The sequence below is a fragment of the Nomascus leucogenys genome, chromosome 4, assembly GCF_006542625.1.
Source record: "Nomascus leucogenys isolate Asia chromosome 4, Asia_NLE_v1, whole genome shotgun sequence".
NCBI classification, from domain to species: domain Eukaryota; kingdom Metazoa; phylum Chordata; class Mammalia; order Primates; family Hylobatidae; genus Nomascus; species Nomascus leucogenys.
In genome coordinates, this window is record NC_044384.1 from 124,776,474 (window position 1) to 124,790,885 (window position 14,412).

Consider the following 14,412-nt stretch of genomic DNA (forward strand, 5'->3'; position numbering starts at 1 on the left):
ACCAGGAGCCTGCGCGCAGGGAATCCCCGTTCTGCTCCTTGGGGCTCTGGAGTTTGCCACCGCTAGGCAGGGAGCTAGCTGCTCCAGGGGTGCCCCAGAATGGGAGGGACTGACCTCGGGATTTCTCCCGGGAGTCCTGGCGAGTCAACGTTTCCTCCGATGTGGCCAAGGCGAGGGACCCAGAAAAAGGAACTGCTATGAATTTTGCTTTTTCCCAACTGGTACAAGGCAGCAGGAGTCCTCTGTAGGGCACCCGCGGAGAAAGTAAGAAAAGCCTGCACGTGGAAGGTCTGAACAGGGAGGACCTAAAGGTTGTACAGGGTTCCAAACCCACCCAACCTCCAAACATTTCCCTACAGGGCTGCTAGGAACCAGGGATCCACTCTCAGCCAAAGGCACCTCTGGGAGAGGAGCATGCACCTCCTCAGGGAGAGAAGGGTTAAGTGAGGTGCTTACTGGCCTTGGCAGTCACTGTGCCCCCACCCGGAAATAGGGGGCTTGGTGGATAAAAGGGAGGGGAGGCTGCCTCTTCGAAACAGCTGACTAAGCCCCCTCCCGCAAACGGTCTTGCATTCCAGATTGCTGGGGTGCAAAGGAGAAAGAGCCTCCCCTTCCTGCATTCACCAGAGCATCTGGAGCCACAAGAAGGATCTACCTGGAAGCTGCAAGGTGGGCAGATCCACCTCTGTCTGGGCTCCCAGGTCTAAGAGCTGGGTCTCCCCTCACCCGAGGCCCACACCTCCTGGCTCTGCGTTTCCCTGCACGCCCTCCAGCTCTGCGCTCCCCAGCCTCCCGGGCGCAGCACAGGGCTCCCCCCACTCCCTCGCTCCGCCCAGGTGCGATTTGTGGAGGGGGGGGAAGTGGCTTCCACCGCAGCCTCCGCTCCTGCGCTCTCTCCTCCAACCACTTTGGACCCCTGTTTACTCGCCGCGCGCTGGGGACTCCCCTCTACCCCGCACACACGTCTCCCCCTGGGAGGCAGGAGTCCCCTTCCTACACTGCGGCTGTGGAAACATCCTTGACTCCTGAGTGCCTGGCAGGGAAGGTAGGCGTGGGTCTACCGACCTGGCTGCGGAGGTGAAGGAGCGTAGAAGCAAGCGGGTGCCAGAGAAGAGAGCAGACTATGGTCCTCTTAGAGCTTGCAGAAGCATCCCTAGTCCACGATCTGACCATTCAGTCACCACTCAAGATGCCAACGCATTCAGATTCTCGCGGGGAGATTTCTTTGCTTCTGGGGAGGGAGATCGCCCCATCCCAGGCACTCAGCAGCCTGCCTTCCCAAGTACCCAAGGGCCCGGCATTCCGGGGCTCCATTCCTTGTCTCCACGCGCCCCCAGGTACCCAGCCCCTCCCCCATCTGTATTTACATACCCAGGCCAGCGCCCTCCGGACTCAAATCCCTTTTCCTCTTCGTCAGATGGCCTCTCAGGGCTGGCCGCTAGCCCACATTAGCAGTACCTTTTCATTTCCCTCAACCGTGGGCAGATCTACCCGACCCTCAGCTTCCTCCTCCACCGCACGAGCAGCCTTTCTCTCCCTGAGCCACTTACTTCACCCACCCATATCTGCACTTGCAGTTCCCACGGCGCACAGCCGCAAGCCACTCCAAAGGTTTCATTGCCGAGTTGGGGGTGGCGTGTGCAAGGATGGACTGACTCCCATCGCGCTGGACGAAGCTTCAGGGGTGGCCGCAGCCATCCTCCACGTCCCACCTCTCTTATTTCACCTTCTCTGTCCCTACCCAGCTCCTAGAGGCAGGATGAGCACTGCTGGGTCCCAAACCCTCGCCTCAGGAGCCAGAGCTGCGTGGAGTGAAAAGTCGACTGGCAAGAACACACAGAGAGAAATGGGCAGATGCATATGGCAAGAGGGGCTGGGGGAAGGGAAGGAACTAAACCTGCAACTTGCACAGCACGGGGTGAGCACCGCGCAGGGAAGGGGGTCACAAAAGTTTGCAGACTATTGTATAGCAGCCGGCTGAACAGGAGCAAAGAGGGTCTCTCTCTCCAGGAGGAGGTCTCTCCCAGGGTCTGCGCAAAAGGGATAAGGGGAGCTTAGACAGGCATGGCTTAGAACTAGGGTAATAGTTCTCCTCTACTTGTTCCTTGGAGGGACGGCCTAGGTACCCGGGCAGAGGGATGATCCCGCGCTCTGCGAAAAGCAACAGGCGGCTGCACCTTACCTTGCGCCAGTCCCGGGCCGGGGTGGCTGCTCCATCCTCGTGGCTCAGGGAGGAGGCGTTGGGTGCGTATGCTTAGGGGTGTGCGCGCTGCCAGGGCTGCAGCGGCCGCCACCTCCAACCAGCTGCAAGCCCAGCTGCCCACCTGCGACCCGGCCGGCCCGGCGGGCTTGGCTCCCGGCGAAGGCGGCGGCGTTGGTGCGCGGCGGCTGGGGCGCGGGACGCAGGCAGTGCGTGGCGCGGCTGGCGTCTTCGGGCGCCGCCACCGAGCGAGGGTGCGGCCCCGGGCGGCCGTGCGGGGCACGACTTGGCTCGCGTTGCTGCGGCGGCCGCTGCAGACCCTGCTCCAGGCGCCGTAGCCTTGCAGTTAGAGCAGACAAAGACAGGAGAGATGCAAAGCGCCGCTTGCCCAGATGCAGTCGGCTCAGTCAATAGAGGGAAATCGCCTCCAAACCCAGGCTGGGAATGAGGGAGGAGGGGCGAGGCGGCTGGGGACTAGAAAAGCAGCAGGGAATTAACGTGACAGTCGGAGCCCAGCCAGCGCCTCGCCGGCGCTGCTCTCTCGCCTCGCGGTTGCAGGGTCCGGTTTGGAGAGAGGGGGCGGGGGCTGAGCGTTGGCTGCCGGAGACTAGCTGAGGTAGGAGTATTAACTCCCTCCGCTGCTCTCGCCTTCCTTCCTCGCACCCCCTTACACAGCCCTACTTGCAGCAGGCTATGGCCCCATTCTTTCTCCTGTTTTTCTAACTACTGAGATCAGAGCTGAATTAAGCTGGTGAAAGGAGCAAAACGTGCAATGGATTGATTGCCCTCCTTGGGGAAAAAGCGGAGGCTTAAAATCAATTCGATAAATGAGTTTTTACTGGGTGCCGAGTACTGTGCTCCGCTATTGTGAGGGAGGATTATGAATAAGGTACCCCCCTCCCGCCCCAGGGTCCATTGTCAGATCTCAGAATCAGTTTCCCCTGCAGTTCTGGAAGCCCAAAGTTTCGGGGTTGAGTTGTGGTCCCTGATCCCGATCCTCAACCAATCTAGCTTTCTAAATCAGAAGAAGGTGGAATTCAATTTTCCCTTCTCCTTCCTGGGATGACTTTAACGTGCAGCCGAAATGGAGTCTATAGGCCCCTTAAAAAAGCGCGCGCACGCCAGTGTGTGTGTGTGCGAGCGCGCTCGCGTGCGCGCGTGTGTTTTAAGAGTAAGTCAAATTATTGGTTTTAGTGATGTTCTTATTTCATGATTTTAATTATTTACCATATCTGCAGTAGACACCAGTTTGGGGCAGAGGAACCCGCCTCTCCAGACTCTACAAATACCACCTTTTTTCTAAAGCTTTTTTCCGCTACCCCAGTCCTCTGATTCGAGGCGGAAATCTTTCCCCTCTCTTTGCCCTCTCAGAATTTTATTTGCCAATCACTTGCGGAACTTATATATTTATAGATTTATCTCTTCACTCACATATGAGTATTCCCTGTGCTTTTTGTTTGTTTGTTCTCACTGCAACATCCAGCAGTGTTTTGTATCTAATGGGCACTCAAGGAAAGCTTATCCAGTTGAAGGTCATTTTCTCCTTCTGTATAAGCTAAATCTCAGTGTCTCTAGAATTAAAGAGACTCCAGGGATGAAACTTTTGATTTAGGGTGTGGTGGAGGGAGCCACACATACAGTTAGACTCACAGCCCCTTTACTGGAAAGGTAATAAAGTATTTAATACATTTTGGTCTCTAGACAATCAACCTTCTCCCACTGACCACCCACCTCTGTTTCCTGAATTCCCAAAAGCAAAAGAAAACCAAGCTGCTAAGCAACTGCGTAGAGCAAGACATATATGTTCAGCTGCCAGCACCTAGAGCAAACCCATTCCAAGGGGAGAATGACCAAAAAATCTTGATTATTTCATGACCTGTGTCAAGTATGTTGAAAGCCTGCCAAAGTTTCCTCATTTCTATTGAGGCACTTTTATTCTGGATGCATTTTAGAACAGTTTGAACAGTGTTACATTGCTCAGAGGTGAAGAAAATTGCTTTGTAGTTTAAGGATATTTAAGATTTGTTTGTTTGTTTTCTGTCCCACCTACAAATTGCAGGATAGATACCTCAGATCAGGAATGCTGCATGAAAAAGTATGTCCATAATGCAGAAGATTAGACTAAATGACTCTTAAGATACCTTCTGTCTCTTAGATGTTATGATACTGTGATTTGAAAGATTGTGGTTTAAAGTTTGTTTTTTTTTAATTTTTTTTTTTTGTTTTTAAAAGAGATTTTTGAACACAAACATAGATACATGTGGATAGCAGGTATGTAATTTGGCATAGTTTTTCTGAGGGGAAATTTGGCATGCTATTGAAAGCATAACATTTTTGCATGTCATTTTTCCAGTGACTATAATTCTTCAAATTCATCCTCGGGAAATAACTAAGGTTGAGCAACAAGATTTATCTACCTAGATATTCATTGCAGTGCTGTTTACATTAGTGAAAAATCGAAAAGAAACAAAACTAAACTCAAATGTCTACCAAGAGAGGAATGGTAAAATATTTTGTAAATCTATACAATGGAATATCAGTCAGACACTAAAATGTTGTAGGTGAATATTATCATGATTTATGGTTGTAATATAATTTTAGTCAAAAATTTCAGATGCACAAAGTGAGAAGTAGAATAGTAAAAAATAAAATCTGGAGTTGACAAATCTGGGTTTGAAACCAGGCATTTCTACTTGCTGACTATGTGATTATGGACCTGAACCTCCAATATATCGACTGTATAATTGGGTTGATGTTATTTACATTATAGTATTGTTGCGATTAAGTGAAATAGCATTTATGAAGCGCTTAGCATGGTGCCTAATGCATAGTAAAATCTCAATATATTAAATATATTTATTTGGCAAACAAATATATAAACATGAGTTTAAGGTATGATATATTTTCTGGTAAAAATATATACATATATAGACTCATTTCTACAGTAAGATATGCTTCACTATTACCAGTGGCTATCTCTGTTGGCACTGGGATTTGGGGTGTCTTTTTAAAAAAAATCCTGTAGTAATCATCAAGTAAAATTATATAGTAAATAACAGCGGAATTTGTTTTTAATTTAATTGTCTTTTAATTAAAATACGACTAACTATGGACATAGGAAACCTCTAGATTTGGAAGTTTTCTGTTGTTGTTGATTCATCCACATGTCATCAACATTACTTGTTGACTGTTGGTGTCACCCATGCTATAAAAAGGATAAACGACAGGGCATGAAGTTTGTCACCTCTGATATAAACTTAGATTTGTTTTGTAGCAACCAGAAGTCAAGTCCAGCTCCGCAAAATATGCTGTTTAATATAAAGAGCTGATTGGTTGCTACCCTTGCCTTCTCTTGACAGCCAATACAGACAGAGGGAGAGAGAAAAAGGAGGGATCAGAAGGTATATTTGTAACTTTTGATTAGTGAACTAGAGAAGGAAGCCTAACACTGCAGGACCATGACCTTCACATCTACTTTAGTGGCCCCTCTGGGTCAGAGATGGATGGTTTGTACAAGTTTTCTATGTATATTAAAAATGTTATAGAAATACAGGGGGGAATATGATTTATGGTGTTTTCAGTTTAACTTTCTTTAGAAATAGGGGCACACGATTTAAAAATCAATATGTTCCAGAACACTTTTCATGTAAACGAAATTCTTTGAATTTTAAATTGTATTCTCTCTCTGAAACTCTTTACAGAAATGAAAATGCATTTCTTTGAGCCCAGAAATTGAGTTTCTGAAATCTGAATCACTGGGGTGCCCGAAACTCTGCTGTCTAATGGATGAATGGGATCAAAATGTGAAGATATGACTACCATGAATCCTTTGTACAAGGTGATCCAGTTTACTAATAACAAACCATCCTTAAACTTCTTGGCTTGAAATAACAGCCATCATTTATTTAGCCTGAATCTAAATTCTGGACAAGGCTCACTGAGGAAGGCGCATCTCTGATCCACTTCCCACGTGGCTCACCATATACCTGACAGGCTGTGTTGGCTGTTGGCTATTGGTTGAGCATCCGACAGGAGTTGCGAGCTAGGGACCTTAGTTTCTCTCCATGTGGGGCTCTCCCTGTGCATCACACCATAGGTTCTCAAAGACTTCCTCACCGCATAGCGGTTGGGTTCACCAGGAGAGATCCAACAGGGGTCAGACCCTTTCCAGATAATGAAAATCTGAACAATTTAGCCTTATCAATTGTACAACTTCATCCAATCTTCAAACAATATCATAAATTTTAGCCCAGAACACACCAGGCAAACTGAACCAGTGGACTAACGAATCATCTGAACGATTCAGGCAAATGGATCGATTTTTCTTTTATTTATTGAGATAATTTTATCAACAATTGGAGTCTTAGTCAATTAAATGAATTCATAATATTTTCTATATTAAAAAATTAATGATGTCTTCACATAGGGAAGACTAAATTTCTCATGGTGTTTTTAAAGGCCTCTGCAATTTAACTCTCTTCCCAGTCCTATCTCATCACCTCCTCTAGTCTCTCATATTTATCCATCTTACCTGAGCCTTGTTTTGACCTGTATTAGGGCTCAGTGTTGAGAAGTCTCCCTTTCTTACTAGACTCTAAGTTCCTTGAGAGCAGAGACTTTTTCAGTTTATGTCCTCACAACCCTCAGCCCTGAGACATGCATGAAGTATGTGCTTGATATACCCTTATTGAAAAAATGAATAATTCAACATCCCTTGGCTTTCTAATTCAATCATTCATTTTCCAAAATGGCAATATTGGTCATGAGTTACTTCACAGGGAAGCTAATTAATTCCCTAAATTGGAAAATGTTTTGAAGTTCCACAGTACTTTAGAAACACACAGGAACATTAATATGTGTAATACATACGTTATTATTACTTCCCTGACACATAAATTGTAAATAATCCCTTTTTAATGTGTTTGTTTTGGATGTACTGGACAAATTTGCACAAAGTAATGTATTGTTGGCTCATTTCTACTAATGGACACCTGTGTGGACTGAATAAGATGTGGTCTCTTCTAGCTCTATTATTTGTTTATTTCTCCAACTTTCAGAGCCGCTATTTATACATGCTTCTTGCCAGAAAGGTGACCATGACATGAGAATCAGCCTTCTTGGGGTTCTATGTCTTAACAGATAGTATGGGTACCTATACAATTCTAGGAGTGTCCCAGCCACATAATTACTGTGATGTAACTACAAAGCTGCATGATCTAATGGAGAATCCTTGCCCCAAAGTGGAACTGTCTCTTCTCGGAAATTTTGTATAAGAAAACTGGGAGGGTTGGGTTAACCTCTCTGGTAGATAAAGCTGCATGATATAAATCATAGGTGCAATAAGCAGGTATATTGTCTGCCATGTGGAGAAAGCCACACTGCAGTCTGAGTGATAAAGCTGCCACACAGGTACAGATGTGAGAGACAGGGCAATTCCCTGTAGCTTCTATGCCCCTGGATACAGCTATTTAAAGGTCCAGCCATGTCTCTGTTCTTCCCATAGCTTTTTATATATCCACTTATTTCAATAAGTTTCCCTTTTTACTTAAAGTCATTCAAATTTCTTTCCATCATTTGGGACCCTAAATATTTCAACTAATGCAATATCAAAGAAAGATTTGAGGAATGACTCTCAGAAAATGTTTAATTAAAAGTTGGAGAGAAGTATTTTGGGATGCTTTGATATAAGACTTACATTTTTCAAAGTTAAAAGCCCAAAAGCAACATAAACTGAACCTATTTTTCCAGACAATAAAAATAGGACCTTAAAAGTGAAAACGTGATCCCAGTGTTTGTAATTTACTAGAATGTAGACTTCATGGAGGCAGAGATTTGGATCCTTTGCTACTATATTCCAACAACTAGAATAGAATTCTATGTAAGGTAGGGTATTAATATTTATTGAATAAGTTTATGTATTTCCTTGTTGCATCTCTTCCTTAATCCCAGTAGGAATATGAAAAACTCTCATTTATTGAACTCATGCTATAAAACAGCCATCGTGCTAAAATGTTGTCAAAATTTCATTTCATTTTTTAACAGATGTTGGGGTGGGGATGGAGGGCAACTGTTCTCATAGATAAAACAGTTTGCTCAAGGGCACACAGGTTCTATATATTGAGGCTAGGGGTTAAACCCAGGATCATCTGTCTCCAAAACGTGTTTTTTCTACCATCCCACAATCACATATTAATGTGTTTCTTTATAGGGCCGAAATCTTTCCTGAGGTATTAAGATGTAAGGGGTAGAGTAGACTGATATTTTGCTTCATATATAATTGCAGCTTTAAATATCAAGGGTTTAATGAATAAAGAATTAGTTCCCATTTTATAGACAAGTAAGTGGAAGTCTATGGTGTTGCCTCAGTATTCATCAATGTCTTCTTTGAAAGTCTTATTATCAGGATGGAAGCTCTACTCTTGCTCCTCTTGCCTTCCCATGAGGAGGCTTCATAACATCTTAGTCTCCTGTAGCTGTTGCTGCTCTACCACACAGCTTCCAACTGCAAGGAAGCACCTGCTTCTCTATGCCTGGTCTTTTGACAAGTGCCAGGGGACTTACTGCTCCATTACCAATAACTGATGAGAATTGATGGATAAATATCCCACACACAATTACTCTTTTGAGATGTCTCTAAGGCATGTTGTACACTGTGCCCCAGAAGTCCTGTGTATGATTAAGCACTTGTTATACACAACACTAGCTCGCCCAAAAGCGAACCCTTTATTGGCTTCTTTCCCATCCCTATCTCACTGCCCTAAATCTCTACCAGAATTTTCCAAATAAATTTCTTGAATTCACACCCTTATCCCAAAGGTTTGCATCTGGGATACCCCCAACTAAGGCATCTCTCTGGCCCATTCACTCTTGAACTCTAAAAGAGAGGGTCAAATTACCTGATTGATGAGTTTAAAAGAAGACACTGAAAATTATGTTTACATTTATCTCTTTTGAAGATATCAAGTTCATAGGACACATACGTGTTCAGACTGCACCCTGCCATGTGCTTAAGGACTTGCACTTTGGGGAAGGTCTTAGTGACTGAACAAACAAGTCAGTTTACTTCAAAAGTAAGGTATTAGGACATACCAAAGTCCTTATAGATCTAAAATCACGTTTCCAATCAACTTTATTTGCAATACAGTGGACATTTTAATTTCCATCAAAATTAGCTTCACATGATTCATAATAGCCAAAAGGTAGAAACAACCCAAATGTCTCCATCAACTGACAAATGGAAAGAGAAAATATATTATAGCCATATAATGAAATATTACTGTGCCATAAAAATGGATGAAGTACTGATACATGCTATAGCATGGATAGGCCATGATACTATGGTAAGTAGAATAAGAAGCCAGTCACAAAAGATAACATGTTGTGTTATTCTATTCACATGAAATGTCTGGGACAGAGAAATTTACAGAGACAGAAAGTAGATTAGTGGTTGCTTAGGGCTGTGGTATGAGTTGGAGATGAAAAACACGATAACTAAAGAATGTGAGGTTTCCTTTTGAGGTGATAAAAATGTTTTAACATTGACTGAAGTGTTGGTTGTCCCATACCTATCAATAAAAGCCACTGAGGTGTATTCTTTAAGTAGATGAATTATATCTCAAAAAAGTGGTAAAAGCCCCACATGGTGATGCAAAATGTTAATGTTGTGTGGAAGATACATGACAGCTCTGTACTATCTTTGCCACTCCTCTGTAAATATAAAATAGTCATCTCTTAAGGTTGTAATAATCAATTGAGATATTATATATGACACCACTGTATCTGGCAAATACTCTCTTTCCCCCTCCTCCTTCTCCCTTTAACTAAAATAGGGACCCATGTGGATATATATGGACAGCACCACGTCTGCTTCTGAGGCATCTGATTTTTTTTTCCCTAAAATCTCCATTATCCTTTATGTCCTCTTGTTACTTTACAGGGGTAAGATTTGGCCCGATATGGTGTAGTTAATATCCCTATTACTACAATTTAATAGAAATAATAAGCCAATTCAGTTTTCAATGCCAGAGATTTGGGCAAAAAAATAAAGCAGGGTGACATCAATAATTGATGCCAATGTGGCCCTTCTCAGCAATTGTTTTTTCTTGTTTCTTTTGCACTGCATCATAGCTATTTTTGTTATTTATGTGTGTTTTATGAAAATGGTAGCATTCCACCAGATCCACATGTAAGCCTCGAGTTGCCAATGCAGGCTTTCCTTTTCTCCTTCTGTAGAACTTGTGAAAGCCAGCACAATATTTCTGTTAGTTGGTCTGGAGTCAATTCTGTTTCTAATTATGGGGTTTATTTTCTTCTTTTGTTGTAAAGTTTTCTCCACTCCCTGGGGGTGTTTCAAGGATTTGACAAGGAAGCTTTCCCTATGGTCCTGATTTCATCGTAAGAAGCCAACGGTGTGGAGGAAATGCCCTTGCTGGAGTGGAGGCGGAGGTTTCAGTCCTTTTTCTAAACTTAAAAGGAACTAAGGAAACCACAAACAAGCCATCTAATCCCTTCAGGCTTCAGTGTTTTCTTCCATAAAATGACAGGATTGGCTTGAATGTCTCTAAAGTTTCACTCAGGCCTGACATTCTCTCAAAATGCAAGCATTTTCCTGAAGTTTACTGACAAGCAGTTGCCAAACACCAGAAGAGTGCTGATATGTTGCTAGCTAGTATCTCTCATCTGTTTGCAGCATTTTGCTGGGAGATCATCAGTGAGAGCAGTTCAGTGTTCTGATGTCTGCTCTGAGGAAAGCTTTAGAGAACACAGGAAGAGAGAGTGATACAGAGGGTAGATTCTTCCAACATGAGCATGGATGCTGTTGCTCTGTTATGATGTTCATGCAGATACAGAGAAACCAACCAAAGGCTAGTCTTAGTGGCTGAAAGATGAGTATTACGTAAGTGCAATTTTACTTTCTGCGTTAATCTTTGCTGAGGTAATTGCCTTCATTCTATTTTCAGTGTGTTGTTGGCAGTGTTGCATGGCCTACTGACAGTTGCTCAATAAAAATAGAGATCTTACCCTAGAGAAAAAGCACAATATTTACTCACGGCCAATGCCCTGCTTCTACGAACCATGGTACTCAGTTCCTCAAGAGTTAAATGGAGACAGGTACTTGCTGGAGTTTTAACAAGAATCAAGGTTGAGTTGTATTTACAGGTTGTTGGGTATGTCTGGCACACAACTTTGTATACAAGGAGCCATTAACGATTTCAGCCAGCAGAGATCTTTCCAAAATGAGAACACCTGAAAGTTATATTCTTCTCTTCACACACCACATATTCACTTTTAGGTCACCCTTACCCTCCATGTGCACCACCAAATGCAACTAAATGTACTTCCTAAATAACTATCTAATGGCCCACAGCAGACCATCTCTCTCCCCTCTTCCCAGCTGCTGTCTTGAATTATAACATTATTATTTCTCATCTGAGTACTTCAATATTCTCCTAAAAGGTCTCACCATCCCTAGTTCTCCCCTTACCTCCCTTCCATTCTCTGCATAGCAGTTGGAGTGATCCTTTTAGTCTGCTAATGTGACTGTGACATGACTTGCTCAAAAATCTTCAATGGTTCATGATAACATTTTAACTTCATTACACAGCCCACAAGTCTCATTATAATCTCCTGTCTGCCTATTTCACTAGCCTCACCTCCTGTCATTCTTCTTTCTGCTGTGGTACGGCTAAGCTTAGATGCTCACAGTTCTCCAAAATTCACCACATTCTTGTGCCTCTCACTGAAACACAGCCTGGAATCTCCAATTCATTCAGCCAGCTTCTCATCTTTTGTGTGTCTCTCACTACTACCCTCTTGAGCGCCCTTTCCTGATTCTCCAGGCAGACCTAAGGACTGTTTCCTTCTCATTCTCAATGCTCAATCTATATTCTTCCAATATGACAATAATCAAACTAGCATTGTCCTGGTAAACCCAAGTGTGATCATCTAAATGCTGAGACCATGTATTGGGTCTTCATCTCCTTACCACCAAACCAGATAGAAGTTGCTCAATACATGCCTAAGGAAGAGAATGGAAAGAACATTTACTAAACACCTAAAATATGTCATATGCATACTTGTAATTTTTACTAAAGCTATGATATTTGGAAGGTGGGAAACAGGGAGGGAAACAGTGCATAGTTTATGAGCTATATCTGGTAGAATGATAAAAGTAATGAGAGGAGGGGAAGATAATAAAAATCATGTATTTTGAAAAGTAACAAACCAGAAAGAAAAATTAATAAATCATGAAAGGGAAGGCAAACTAAGCATAATATTAAGGAAATAAGAAATTTGGCTCCAAGTGACTTTCCCCACAAGGAGTAAAAAGTCTCTGGAGTCCTCACTATTAAAGCCTCCTGCCATATTTAAGGATGGCCTTGATGATCAAGCATTAGCATGCAGAATGGATTGGAAAGTGTCAATGTCCCAAGTAAGGGGGAGTTCAACGATCACTTTTCATAACCTGCAGAGATATTAAAAGAAATTTTTAACTACACAACTGTATATCCACAGAATTTAATCATAGGTTACAGCAGAATTGTTCTCTTATTGTCTTAAACGTCAAAGACTTTGACTTTTAGTGGGGAGTATTGAGAGGTGAGGCTAGAGAAGCAGCAGAGAGGAAATTATAATGAGACTTGAAGACTGTAATACAGAGCTAACATTTTAACATAAAGGATATGGGGGCCATAATATAATTTTGAGCAAATTGTGTCACAAGCACATTTTCAAGCTAGAAATCTCTTGACAGTTGTATTCAACATAGTGGGGATGTGTAAAAGGGATGGGAATATTGAGACCATTTAGGACTTTATCACAGTACTTGTATTAGTCCATTTTCACACTGCTGATAAAGACATACATGAGACTGGGAAAAAAGAGAGGTTTAATTGGACTTAGAGTTCCACATGGCTGGGAAGGCCTCAGAATTATGGTGGGAGGTAAAAGACACTTCTTACATGGTGGCAGCAAAAGAAAATGAGGAAAAGCAAAAGTGGAAACCCCAGATAAGACCATGAGATCTGGTGAGACTTATTCACTATCACAAGAATAGCACAGGAAAGACTGGCCCCCATGATTTGATTGCCTCCCCCAGGTCCCTCCTGCAACATGTGGGAATTCTGGGAGGAACAATTCAAGTTGAGATTTGGGTGGGGACACAGCCAAACCATAAGAACACTCCAGGTAAGAAAAGTTGCTGTTCTGAATCAAGAAGACAAGAGGGTATGGGGAGGCATAGACCAATAAGAGAAGAAGGTTCTGAGGTAAATTAAGGCATATGGCCTTATCTAAGTGACCCATGCTATGATGGAGTCCAGTCATCCCTTCCATGTACTAACTTAATGAGGCATTTCTAGCCCTTCAGGATTGCCATGACTAAGAGAACCCCAGACCCACGGTGGCAGACATGGTTAGTTGTTCACCCAGTGACCATCATCTTCTCCACCATTCTTCCAGTAGAGCCCATTTCTCATTACAGAGGCTGAAAATCTACTTTCTAAGATGCCCTTGCAGTGAAGAATGGGAAACAGACATGATTCCAGTCAAAGGAACCTAAGAAGAGGCTTGCTGGGATATTTGTAGCAAAGACTTTTCTCCTTATAAAAAGATTACAAGAGAAACAATATCCTTCTTCTCCTACTAATCATGAGCTTTGCCATGTCTATATGTGCTGGTTAGAATCAGTGCAGCCATCTTGAGACCTTAAGGGAAAAGCCAGTATGGGGGAGTGGAACAATGGAAAGAGCCGGTGTCCTTATTGAGGTCAACACCTACATACAAACTTTGGTTACATAAGATAATACAAAATCTCATTTTACAAGTTCTTACTACTCAAAGAGTGAGGTCAGTGGACCAAATGTATCAATATCACCTGGAACTTGTTAAAACTGCAGAAGCCTGGGCAGTATTCCAGAAATACTAAATTATAACATGCATTTTAACAAGATTCCCAGAATAACTTTAAGCCACTTTTAATTGGATATTTAGTTGTTTGGAGTTGGAGGCATCCTAATTAACATATGCACTATACACACAATTCCTTTTGTAACTAGAATTGATTGCATTTTTTGTTATTCTACAATATTTGACCACCTCCTCTATCATAAAACACATTTTATTTTGTCATGTGTATGTAGAGTGGTTAAAACTATCTATGATCATCTGACCCATGCAATTTACACATTCTTTAAGGGTAGGCTGTATATCCT

General features: G+C 43.0%; 1 protein-coding gene across 1 annotated transcript in view; it reads right to left on the minus strand.

The window, feature by feature from the left end:
- LRRC3B (leucine rich repeat containing 3B) overlaps nucleotides 1–2,612 on the minus strand; it is an 89,070-nt gene extending 86,458 nt beyond the window's left edge. Inside the window, exon 1 of the mRNA XM_003256779.4 lies at nucleotides 2,183–2,612. The gene's annotated coding sequence lies outside the window, so the exon portion shown is untranslated. The remainder of the gene's footprint in view (nucleotides 1–2,182) is intronic.
- Between the last annotated feature and the right edge of the window lie 11,800 nt (nucleotides 2,613–14,412).